Below are 8,279 nucleotides of genomic sequence, written 5' to 3' on the forward strand. Positions count from 1 at the left end.
ACACTTAACGTTATATTGTTGATACAAAATCTCCTTTGCGCTATATTCTTTCAATAAGGTTCATAATAAATTTTCAGAAGAATTCAGATGAAAGTTTAAAATATAGAATCTCTTTGTAACGCAATATTTAGTTATATAAGGAATGACCTTATTTAATATTTCCAACCATGTGATCAATAACACACATTTGCCACAACCAGATTATTATTTTATTCACATTAATCACTAAACTTTGGAAAGAAATCTGGATAATTCAAACTGCCTTAGCCCTATTTAGGAATACGTTATATAACTGTTGCTATCCAGTGAAGATCTTTGTTCTAAAATTTGTTTTTACTTGCTTTATATCAGTTGTGAATGGCGTTCATTTATTTGTTATTGTCGTATAGCTGATTGCACAGACTAATTAGTCATATATACATGCTATATTCAAAAAGAATGACAAGTCAACATGTATATACATATATTAGGGTTTTTATTTCATAATGTGAACTCTGGAACATGACATGATTTATGTGTATTATAGTGCAAGATACATACAAACTGAGTTTATGTCAAAATGATAGATAACGTATTTGTAAGTCGGCTAGATTTCATAACATTTTATGTGTAAACTGTCACTATATATTTTGGGCTAGATATTCAGTCCGGGGAGTTCAGCTTTGGTATTCCACTCGTTCACTTGTGTGTTTGTATTTGTATATTAAAAGTATGTAACATCCGTGAGTTCTTCCTCCGTTATACGACAACGGTTGATTTGGCGCCTAAGACCAGCGATGTCGAAGCGACGATTTTGGACAGCGGGACACAACGAAGTACCTGAAACAGAAAATTAAAGGTGAGTGATCGTTTATATACCTGTAATTTGCTAATTTTGAAGATGTCAGATCAAGAAATTGCTACAATTTTTGAAAATTTGTCGGATAAATTGAACAATATTTCAACTGTCATAGGTACACAGGGTTTATCAGAAATAGTACAAAATTTTGATGGAAATTCTAAATATTTTAATGACTGGATAAAATCTATAGAAAAATATGCTATTTTAAAAGGTTTGGATGATAATAAAATAAAATTAGTCGCATTTCAATCAAGTAAAGGGACTGTAAGCGATTTTATATGTAGATATTTGCGTGATAATCCTCGTAATTCGTGGAAACAATTAAAAGAAGAAATAAGTACTAGATTTGGGGAAATTAAAGATTTACATCATGAATTTTATTTTTTGAGAAATTTAAAACAAGATTTGGGAGAAAGTGTTCAAATTTTTGGGGAAAAATTTATTAATTGTGCTGAAACCGCTTATGAAAATTATAAACTAGGAGATAATAGTTTAATTGAACTTCAGTTAGTAGAATTGTTTACGGATAATTTAGCGCATAATTATTTAAAACTTAAACTTATGAGAGAAAAGCCAAAAACTTTACAAGAAGCAATTACTTGCGCAATGAATGAACAGAATTTCAGAGCTAGATTTTCTGCCAGAGTAAAATTTTCTAATGCTCAAAATCACGCAAAATACATGAATTACAAAGCAAATAATTTTAATCATTATTATACAAGAAATTTTTGCGTGTACTGTAAGAGACCAGGTCACCATGTGCGTAGTTGTAGATTTAGGAAAAATGAAATATATTCTGTATTTCACCGACAAAATTTTTCACGATTTAGGAAAAATAATAGCAATAATAGTTTGAAATCAAAGATTAAGTGCTGGAAATGTAATAATTTTGGTCATATTATGCGTGAATGTCGTAAACAAAATTTTTACGACAGAAACAAAATAAATTTTCAGAAAAACTAGCAAGTTCCTGTCACAAAGGGGTCATTGACAGGAACGATAAAATACCAAAATTTAGTATAGCATTAGCTGGAAGCCCTAATTCGTGTTTGATTAAAATAGAAAACTATAAATACATATCGTTAGTAGATTCAGGTGCTGAAGTTTGTCTTCTGCATCGCAGAATATATAGAAAATTGAAGAATCCCCTTCAACTTATAAAACAGAAAATAAATTTATGTTCAGTTGACGGAAATTATTTACATATAGATGGTTATATAAATCTAAATTTTCAAATAGGGAAAACAGAAACAACTCAAAAATTCTATGTTGTTTCTAAAATGAATAGAAATATTATTTTAGGCCGTGATTGGTTAACACAAAATGGTGTTAGATTATATTTTGATTTAGGCTGCTTAAGAGTTAATAATACATATGTACCCCTCGAAGAAGATATTCATATTGCATCAATTGTTAGGTTAAAACAGGATGTTATTCTGAAACCTCAAACAGTTAATGTGTGCACTGCTAAGTTAAAACAAAATCCAGGCTTGGAAAATGATAAATTATATGAATTAAAAAGTATAGAAACTGGAATGATTGCTTCTGAACCAGGTCTTATGATAACAAATTCTGTTATGAAACTTTCGGCTGATAGAGGATTTCCTATTATGATTGTCAATAATACACATAAAACTATAAGATTGAAACGAGATTCAGTAGTTGCTAAAGTTTCAGAAGTTGAGAGCATTAACTCGGTCACAGAGGCTCTTCAAACAACTTCCCCTCTTAACAACGATTTCGAACGTGATATTCATACACCTTCAGAGCATTTTAATATTGTTAGAGACTTATTAAGGAAAAATAAAAATATTTTCGCAAATAAAGATTCTGAATTATCACAGACAGATACTGTAACCATGAAAATACCAACAGGTAATCATCCTCCAATCAAATTAAGCCCATATCGCACACCTTTAAACAATAGAAAATTTATGAGTGACGCAATCGATGAGATGTTAGATGCTAATATTATAAGAAGAAGTCATAGCCCTTATTCATTTCCTGTTGTTATTGTCGGAAAACGTGACGGCAGTAAACGGTTTTGTGTTGATTTTAGACAATTGAATAAAATTACAAAGCCAACATCATATCCTCTCCCATTAATTGATGATATTTTAACTCTACTAGGGTCTTCAAAATATTTTACAACACTAGACATGCGATCAGGGTTTTGGCAAATACCCGTGCATGAATCAGACAAGGAAAAAACGGCTTTTACGACATTCCGAGGCTTGTTCGAGTTCAACGTAACACCTTTTGGCCTAGTTTCTGCCCCTGGAGTTTTCCAAGAACTCATGTCACATGTCTTACAAGGTTAAGAGGCATTTTCTGTCAGTTATCTTGACGACATTCTAATATTTTCGAAGTCATTAAATGAACATTTATCACATATACAGACAGTATTTTCAAAGCTTAAAGAGCATAAATTAAAACTTAAACTGAAAAAGTGCAGTTTTATTCAGCAACAAACAAAGTACCTTGGTTTTATAATTGATCATGAAGGTATAAAACCAGACCCAGAAAAAGTAAAAGCTATTAGGTCACTTCCGGTACCAAAATGTGTTAAAGATGTCAGATCTTTACTTGGTGCTGCTGGTTTTTATAGAAGATTTTGCCCTAAATATTCTAAAATTGTTGAACCTCTAATCAATCTTACAAGAAAACGTGTTTTGTTTAAATGGACAAAAGAATGTCAAGAAAGTTTTGAACAATTAAAGAAAATGTTAACACGTATTCCACTTTTAGCATTCCCAGACCCAAATAAGCCTTATATTCTATACACGGACTCCTCAGATTTAGTGGTCGGAGCATGTTTAAGTCAGAAATGTGACAAATCTGGTATTGAAAAACCTGTATACTTCTTATCTCATAAATTAAGTGAATCTCAAAGAAAATACAGTACCATAGAAAAAGAAGCATTCAGTATTCATTATGCGTTACAAAAATTAGATGTTTGTTTACATAATGCAGAGTTTATTATATTTACAGACCATAAACCTTTAAAATATCTTCTAGAAACACCTATGCAAAACAAAAGAATTCAGCTTTGGGCTTTAAATATTTCTGCCTATAACTGTAAAATTGAATATTTGCCAGGAAAATTAAATTTAATTGCCGATTTCTTTTCTAGACCTCCAGCTGATGATAAAAATGCTAACAAGTCCGATATTGAACTTTATGAGCCTGATATAAATGACAATGCCTTCGAAATAACAGTCTCAAATTCAAGTAATAATTCAAAAAATGATAATGTACATGCTGTGAAAACTGATGAAAGCTATGAAGTAAATGCTTTTGATTCTACGCACTTTAATGCCAAAGAAATAGCAAACAAAGAATACCAATTTCAAGAGCCAATTGTAGAAGATATTAAACAATTCGAAAAATTAAATATGGCCTCAGAGCAAGATAAAGATCAAACTATTCTTGAACTGAAAATGTTACTACGTCACGGACAGCCAACTAAATCAGTGCAGAGCAAATATTTAGAAATTGACCAAGTTCTTTATTATCTGTCTAATGTAGATGATAATCCTAATCTTAGATTGTTTGTTCCGCAACACTTAAAACACCTTGTCATTACTCAATATCATTTAAATAATGGTCACCCAGGAACACAGAGGTTATTTACAACAATAAAACAAAAATATTTTTGGCCAAATATGTTCAAAGAATTGTATGAATATGTTTCTAAATGTGTTGATTGTCAGTCACGTAATCTTACAAAAATAAAAGCACCTATGGGCGAAACAAGAGTACCAATGTATTCATTCCAGACCATGAGTATCGACGTTATTGGGCCCTATGAGAAAACAATGAGTGGTAACCGCTACATTATTTGTTTTATTGACCTTTACAGTGGTTATCCCGAGTGTTTCCCTACTGCTGACAAAAGTACTGATACAATTATACATTTACTATTAGAAGAAATTTACCCTAGATACGCATGTCCATTACAAATTGTCACTGACAATGGATCAGAATTCACAAGTAATGCTTTCAAAGAAACACTTAAAGAGTTAAGAATTGATCACGTGCGTACAACTACCTATCATGCTGCCGGAAACGCGAAAAATGAACGTTCTCATCATGTCATACATGATATCTTAGCTAAAAGAATCCAGGGAAATCTCAAACAATGGGATATTCATCTTAACATGACACTAGCCGCACTTAGATTCAATGTCTCTAGGACTTCGAAGCATAGTCCATTTTATTTGTTATATAACCGTGATGCAATTCTCCCGGTGGACCTGTTGCTACAACCAAGGCAGCGCTATCATGGCGAAGAGTATCACAAAATTGCATTACAAGAACAACATAATACTTTTCTATCTGTTTATAAGAACCTTAAAAAAGCAAAACGAGAACAAGCTAGCTATGCAGATAAGACCGCAAAAGTTATCAAATTTGAAATAGGCGATCCCGTATTTTATAAGAATTTTCGTAAGAGAAGCAAACTAGATGTGAATTGGAAGCCATTTTATAGAATTATGGAGAAAAGGTCACCATTAACTTATATAATAAAAAATCAATTTGACAATTCAACAATTAAAGTCCATGCAGAACAAATTAGGCTCGCAAATATTAATGACTGGTCAATACCAAAAGCAGATAATACTGGCAGACCAAAAAGAAATGCCACATTTGTAGTAACACCTGAAAATAGCGATACTGATGATGCTTCAGAAATACCAGAATCAGTATTACCCCAAGTTGCTAAGAATGTTAGAAAAGAAAGGTCAAATTCTGATAGTGAAGATGATATTCCATTAGCCGAATTACAGAAACATCTTCGACAACAACAACAAAGTTCAAATAATGACAATACTCAAAGTAATGCACATTCAGAAGAAATGCAATCGCAGACTGATTCAGAATTATCAGACTCAAATTCCATACAAGTAAATAGCAATCCTCAGTCACAAGCAGCATATAATGCTATTCAGTCAGATTCAATGGCTGATGATAATGATTCGGATAATGAAATGTTTATAAACTCTATTTCTAGTAAAAAGAAAAGTATTGTAAAACCTCGATATAAAGTTTCTGGTAAAGTTAATACAAAATCATCTGGTAATAATAAAAACTCAAAGCATAACATGAAAATGTTATTTCATTGTATATCTAATTTGCTGTAACAGTCGTGGACGTTATATGCTATACTAATTTTCGGTAAATTGACCTCAGGCATTGTAAATAGTAATTATGGAAAGAAGAAAATATATATGTTAAAAGAAAACAATATAAAACAAAACAGAAAATTACATTATTTAACCATATATCTTTATATTTTTGGTGGTTGTATTCATTTACATTAATTTTCAAGTTGTTTTTATTAGAACTATATATCTTAGATTTTTTTTATTATTGCTTAAAATGATCGTTATTCGCTATATGTTTATTAATAGATCGGTTAATTAAAATGCATTTCAAAGTAAATGACAGCACTTAATCATGAGTTTCAAATTGATTATATACTTTATTTCATATTAGAATAACATGTGTATACATACATGTTTCAACTGTCAACGCACAATCATTAAATAAAGTTTAAATTTGGATAAGTCTTATTGTCTAAGTTAATAGCTTAGTTAAAACAAAATATGTCTATATGTCTAAAAATCCAATATGAAAACAAAAAATTTTAAATATCAAGTATTACATAAATAAGATACTTACACTAGAGAACATCTTTCATTGGAATTCTTATCCTATGCATTTTATGACAGTTGTCTTGTTGTTCATATATCTGAAACAAAATTATGTTTATTGTATATAATATCTATTAACCGATCTGACAACGGACGAAAATGCAAAATATTGGTCTAACGATCACTTGTCGTCCAGCCAAGACAGAGAGGTGCGAGCGAATTCGCCGGTACAGTCAAACACCGCCTGACTAGAAATATTACAGTCAGCCTCTACGATGTCAAACTATGTACAACAAAAACCATGCAGATATAACCATAAACACCTTCTTCGATGTAAAACCATGCAGATATAACCATAAAACACCTTCTTCGATGTAAAACCATGCAGATATAACCATAAACACCTTCTTCGATGCAAAACCATGCAAATATAACCATAAACACCATCTTCGATGTACAACCATGCAGATATAACCATAAACACCTTCTTCGATGTAAAACCATGCAGATATAACCATAAACACCTTCTTCGATGTAAAATTATATGAAATAAGCGTCTACGATGTTTAAAATATATAACTATGCTGACACAGCCGTCAACAACAACAACAACAACAAAATTGTGGAATCAAATAAACTTTTGTTCCTGTCTTCAACCAAAGAAGCCGAAAACTTACGTTTATCAATAGAATGTGATTTTCTATGTGTTATATAAACTTAAAAACAAAAACCCAGAGAAATACTGATGACAACTTCTTATCAAAATAATTATTTGTGCGCGACAGAGATATCCAAAATAAATATCACATAAACATTTGCGAGGATCGTGCAACAGCAAACTGTTAATTTACTTATCTTTTACTCAAAAAACATTGCTACATAAATGAAGAATTATAGATCTATCATCACTTTGTTGTATTGTTCAATACAAGACATCCTTTTTACAACGACGAAACAAGAACAGCGTTTACAGATGTGCCAATAAATATTCGAATATAACTTTATCAACTTGTGTATAAAGTCTACGTTTACACATATCAAATACATATATATTAATTTAAAAGAATCTTCAAGAACATCAAACATTTATGAACAATTATGAGTGTCAATTTAAAATTATACTTTAAAAAGCTACATACCAACGATTTGAAATTCCCGACACGTCACGATGACCAAACCATACTGATGTCAGCAAGTACCTGTTACAAAAAATATACCTGTCACAGGAAGTGTTCAATGCGCATGCACAATACACGTTTTACAGGAAATGAAACACCTGGACATTTTATCAATTGGTTATAATATTTTTTAAACTTTTTCGTATATAAATATTTTTTTTACTCTTATCATACATATAATTCTGTTAAATTTTATACCTTAAAGTTTTTCTAATTAATATTCTTAAAATAATTTGTTCTTTGAAAATTGTTAACTTATTTGTTTGTTTTTATGTTTACTAAATCACTAGAAATTAACTTTTTTTTTCTTTTTTTTATGATGAAATAAAGGAAATTTAATATTTATTGAAAAACTGATAAAGCTATAATATTTACCTTATGTTACTTTAACATATTATTTTTGTATTTTTTTTGCATAAAGATTAGTCGAACATTTAACAATAATTATTATTTTACTTATTCAAACTTTTTAAAACTAATATCAAAAGTAAACTTACCTGTGCTACATTGTATCTATCCAAATTTTTCTATTAAAATGAATTCAAACATAAAAAGGTTACGCACGATATTCAATTGACCAATCAGAGATTATATGACTTAAGG

The 8,279-nt window shown here is 30.4% G+C and overlaps 1 long non-coding RNA gene across 1 annotated transcript; it reads right to left on the reverse strand.

The window, feature by feature from the left end:
• Positions 1–458: 458 nt before the first annotated feature.
• On the reverse strand, positions 459–8,014 carry LOC132735475 (uncharacterized). Its single transcript, XR_009626457.1, has 3 exons — positions 7,638–8,014; positions 6,527–6,596; positions 459–819 (listed from the first exon to the last, which is right to left on the reverse strand). It is a non-coding gene; the product is annotated as an uncharacterized LOC132735475 (long non-coding RNA).
• Between the last annotated feature and the right edge of the window lie 265 nt (positions 8,015–8,279).

Source organism: Ruditapes philippinarum, unplaced genomic scaffold (genome assembly GCF_026571515.1).
Source record: "Ruditapes philippinarum isolate M1 unplaced genomic scaffold, ASM2657151v2 ctg19114_1_1_1_1, whole genome shotgun sequence".
In the NCBI taxonomy this organism is placed as follows: domain Eukaryota; kingdom Metazoa; phylum Mollusca; class Bivalvia; order Venerida; family Veneridae; genus Ruditapes; species Ruditapes philippinarum.